Below are 5380 nucleotides of genomic sequence, written 5' to 3' on the forward strand. Positions count from 1 at the left end.
TTCCGTATATTTATTTTTCGTGGGTAAATTTAAATAGTTTAAAATATTAAAGTATCATCCTTTCTAGATCGATAAAATATGTACTAGTTGAGCATTTGTGTTGATGTAAATTGATTACTTCCTCCTCCAGAAATTGCTGGCTTTGTGCTAAATTTTCTAACTAATATCAAAATATGAAATTAACATTACTGTGTTTGTGTATATTTAGTAATAAAGTTAGATGCTTTACAGTGGATTTGAAACGTTGATTTAAAAAACAGCTTGATTGTAATGAATCATTAAAAAAAAAATGTGTGTGGAAAAATACGAAGGGGTGGTTTCAGTGGTAAATGTTTCGGTGAAAAAGAAAATTTACATGCTTAACCACAAGCTCGTAAAAATCAAGAGATAGTTTCGATTATTTATCGTTTTTGTTTCATGAAAAAAAAAAAAGAAAATGCTTGCATAATAATCTTAATCAGTATTCTTTTGTTGCTATAATCTCGATCCTAGTATCTCTGCAGACATAATAATATTCAACTTATCTGTAGCAAGCTTGATATTCTTTTTATGTTAGAAATGTTTGTTATTTTCCACTTTTCTTTTGACCTTTGACCTTCATAAAATAGTACTTACTGATACAACTACTACAATTATATAGCAACGATTCGAGTCATGAATCGAAACTTCATTTTTATTGATAAGTTTTTTACTCTAACGAAACGAAAAGATAATGTTTAACTATTCACTGCAACAAAGCAGCTATTATTATGTAGGTGCTGACTTCAATTAGGGCGAGGTTTCCAGTTCGTGTAGTCTCACTCCCGCACTGACTAAAGTAATTACCGAGGTTTTATTAGAAGCATGGCATTTACCGGCTTCGTTTCCTTACGAGTGAATTAATCTTAAATATTTGTTTGCTTCATCAAGACATTAAGGTATGATCTAAATGGCTACTTCCTTCATTTACTTATTATTTATACTGTTATATTTACTGTCGATTTTTTACCGAGTTGCCGTACCTCTGAATTATTCTTATTCGCGTATTTTATGCAATTGTTTCATCAAGAAAAAACGTGTCTTTCTGCCAAACAAGAACATTTAGCTGTTCTTTTACTTATTAATCATTTGTTGTTTATATAGGAAAATACTTTTCTGTACAAATCAAAAACGAAGCAACAGCTCAACTCGCTCTATCTTTGTAAATACACTCGATTTCGCTTGTCATATATTTTCAATTTATGCGTCTTTTTTTTCTTTTAAATATTTATTTCTAAGGTGAAATCTCAAGTTTATATTTTAACACATTTTTTAAGATTTTCCTAACCACAAAATAACCTATCTAATCGATATTAGTCGTCATTCACTTGTCTAAAATAAGCCGCGATAATCCGTTTATATTATTTCGTATGATCGTGTTGTGTGAAAACGTTTATCTTTCTATCAGCATACTGTGTTTCCTTCCATCTATCTTTACTGTTGTATGTAATGATTTATTTCATGTGTACTGCAAATACTTGATAATTACACTCTCATGACTAAATAATATATTTAATGAATATCTATACAGGAGCTCGAAAATATTAGACCAACTTTTAAAACCACGTGCTTCGGGTTTTTCTCCTTTTACTTAACATGCGTTTCCAGATCTGTTTCTGTAGCTATAATGTCGCTACGAAGCTTATTACAGTATATTTAAAATCATAGTTAAAGATCGATACTTCTTCACCTATACTGTTTAATATAAACTATATTCATATTAATGAAATTGTTGTATACAATGCTCAGGTGCACTACAACTAAAAAAAAGGGGGGACATTCGGTGCACTGTTGCCGATTTCATGAAGCATGACTTACTAGATAAAAAACCACAGTATCCGCCCTTCTTCAATATGAATTGTAGCTGTATACTAAGAGATCATCTTACATACCACCATTTAACAATAAGTTTCAAAATGTTTACATGTTTTACTCGTTTGTAAACTATAGAAAATCGATCTACCGATTAGTTTTTCGCAAGTTCCTATAAATATGATGGCCATAGTTCTTTATGAATTATAGTCCTGCCACTCCTTACATAGACATGATCAGCTGGATTTGATACTGTCAACTTCACACTGAAAGTAGACATAAATAAAATATTTTATATAAATCTTTTATATTATTTATAATCTTTATTTTATAGTGTTTTCTCCGATTTATTTTTTAGAAGTTAATTGTTAAAGTTGCGTTATTTCCTTGTTAAATTTCGGTAACATATCACATCCTGATAGCTACTTCGAAACGAATGTTTTCAAACTCGTTGATAGTTATCTTATTTTTAATAATTATTTCTTATCCTTGTTAAAATGGAAAAAATTGTTTTATAGATGGTTGATAGCTCTATGTAGTAATTGTTAGTTCTTAACTAGTTCTGTGTATTGTTTGTTGCGGTTATACTGACATTCAATCAAATTATACCTTAAGAAATGTATTTGAAAACTGGCATTTTGTCAAAACATTTCAAACTATTTTGCTTAGATTTTTTTTTTTCGGAAATACATTCAAATGACTTAAAAGTTATTCAAACAAATGTTTAGTTAATTTCATCAGAGTAGATATTTTTGTCATGTGATTTAAAAAAAAAAAATTGTTACCGATTTAATGACACTATCATTACTAATTTTTATAACTACATTTCTTAATTTAGGCGATCCTCTTATTTTGACATATCTAATACCACTTACCAAGGAATTCCTTTATATATGTCGCTTTCTTTAGTAATGTCTATTCTTTAAAAATAATACTTAGTTTTTTTTTATGTTAGAGCTTAGTGTTTTCTATTATATAAACAAGTACTTTATTTTTTTGGTTGTCAAAAAGGCGTATTGGTTATATCTGAACTTTTCTACATTGTCAGTAGTCATGCATCTAATCACTCAGCCGATATGAAAGAAAATTTACTTGCAGTTCATGTCTGGCAGTGTCTGAGTTCTAGTGAAATCAGTCCACATTCAATGAGCAAAGTTTGATATTTGAAGTGGTAATCGTGCTTGCATCGGTTGGACGGTGTTTATTGGGGTAGATTTTCTACGGCCGGATGCCCGTTTTGTCGCTAACTTTCGCTGTTTCCGAACAAGGTAATGCTTCCCCATGACAAGCCTTTTTTTACGGTATATTTGAAATGAATGGCACCGTTTGTATGACAATGATTTAGAATTAAACGTGATGTCAAAGCAAGGATACACATACACGAGAAGCTTCTTTCTGTTTCCATCAACCGAAACCACTCAGCGTTTTGGATGACCCTGGACTGTAGTATAAGACACTTGTCCAAGGTGCCTTACAGTGGACTTGAACCTGGAACCGTGTGATAGTGAAGCATACTTCGTAACACACAACTGTGCCTGATGATAGCAGCAATGTTTGAACTCCAGCTGTTAAAAACCTACAAACAGCAGGGAACTTCAGCCCCTAGAGATCCTTTTTCACTATCATAAAGAAGAATTGAGTGTAACAGTGGTTGTAACACAAATCTTTATGTAGTTCAGTTTGTTTGGTTATAGGCTGTTGAGCATTACATAATTTTACAACCCCTCAATGTTCTTGAACTAACTTGTTGGTAGAAAAGAAGTACCCTAGTTTGTACTGTTGAATGTCATTTATTGTGGAAGTATGTTTTGATTGCACTTTCACGTTTGATGTAAGACCTTGAATTTTGGCTAACATTTGTGACTATACCCCTTGTGATCTGAAGATTGACATAGAATAGTCTCAAAAATGACATCAGAGTATCTTAAAGGGTTCCATTTCCAGCTAGTTATGTGCAAGATGGTATCCAATTGCTGCTTAAACAAGATTAGTAAACCGGCACAATTTACGTAACTGTCATTCATATTCGTTATGCTCTATTTGTCCCCCCAAAAAGACGGTTTTTATAAAGAGCAGTTTTAGTTAAAGAATATTTCAGATTTGGAATGTGAAGAATTGATTACTGCATTTTTGATCAAAGTAGAAGTCTATTCAGTTTAATTAAGTATGAACGTGTTTAGCTTTTGAGAAAACATTATATAGCATACCATAGAACATGTGAATTTGACAAGCAATCAGTTTTGACCTAGTTCATCACATTCAAGTTTAGAGTACAGTCTGAATCACATATGTTCTCAAACTGATAAATCAATTCCGTGTTAAAGAGTTGACAATACTTTGCTTTGTGAATGCAAGACAGACTTAAATTGATGTGTGCTAATGAAGATTTTATTAATTGTATCTACATGGTTAATTTTATTCAAAATTATATATCTACATTTTCTATTTTGTTAAAAGCTATATTTCAGTCAAAGGTTATTGCCTTTAAGTTCATTCCACTTTAAACTGAGCTGTAATTATTACTAGCACTATTCTGGCTTTTAGATTTATTTAATGAATTCTTAAGCAGATGGCCATCTGACATCTTTTTTGAAGAACTAGCTAGTAGATTTTCAGAAGGGTTTGTTAATCCTGTGGTCCAGTTGGATGATGTCAAAATGAATACTTATATAAAGATGTAGGCTGAGTTATATTAGCAAATGAATAGCAACACATTTTGAAATTTTTATTCCTGTTTAGTGTTTATGGAAACCACAACTTGTTCACTTTGAAGTATGTCTTGCCTAATTAGCATTTTTTTTCTGCATAATCTACATTATTTAACGAATTAGCTACAATTAAAATGTCTTATAGCTTTATCATGTTTTTAATTGTATGAGTTCAACTGTGTGCTTTATATGTAGCAATCAATTTCCAAGTAAGCAGCCCCTTTGTTGCTATGACAAAGAATAATTCAGTTGTTTGTGCAACCAAACTGCTTACTCTTTGTGCTGTAAGTGTAAGTGGGTGAGTATTCCACAGATGCTTGTCACCCTTAATACAGTCCTCTGGTAGAATCAATGTTACAGTTTGCAATGAGATTGGCTCCTTGAATTTTCTTTCTGATAGACTTACATATATTTTTCATTCACAAAAATTAGGTCAACAAAGCATTAAAGTAGAAGACACTTGCCCAAGGTGCCACCTAAAAGAATCAAACCTAGGCCCATAAGATTGTAAAGATAATTTTGTGACCACATGACCATGCTTGTACCTTTCATGAATGATTATGTACTTAGGCAAATACACTGGTGTATATATAAACATGTACATTAAACTACCAGTTAATAAGTCTATTTGATATAGAGGAATGAAATGAGTAATTGCTTTCCTTATCTGACCTTAATTTTGAGTCTCATGAAAATTGTTTAAATGAAACTAAAAACTGTTAAATTTATGTTCATAACTAAATAAATGTTGTGAAGATTTTGTTTGTGTATTTGAAACTTATGATTCACCATCACCACCAAAATAAGAAATGTATTATTAGAGAATCCCTTAGAAATGCTAT

The 5380-nt window shown here is 31.3% G+C and overlaps 1 protein-coding gene across 4 annotated transcripts in view; it reads left to right on the forward strand.

Moving 5' to 3' along the window:
- The window catches only part of LOC106879084 (beta-1,4-mannosyltransferase egh), a 59398-nt gene that overhangs the window by 26631 nt on the left and 27387 nt on the right, over nt 1–5380 (forward strand). Inside the window, exon 1 of one of the 4 annotated variants that reach the window (XM_014928519.2) lies at nt 583–917. The exons of the other annotated variants lie outside the window; for them this stretch is intronic. The gene's annotated coding sequence lies outside the window, so the exon portion shown is untranslated. Of the gene's footprint in view, nt 1–582; nt 918–5380 lie in introns of those variants that run through there. 4 annotated transcript variants of the gene reach the window in all.

This window comes from Octopus bimaculoides, chromosome 7 (assembly GCF_001194135.2).
Source record: "Octopus bimaculoides isolate UCB-OBI-ISO-001 chromosome 7, ASM119413v2, whole genome shotgun sequence".
Classification (NCBI taxonomy): Eukaryota; Metazoa; Mollusca; class Cephalopoda; order Octopoda; family Octopodidae; genus Octopus; species Octopus bimaculoides.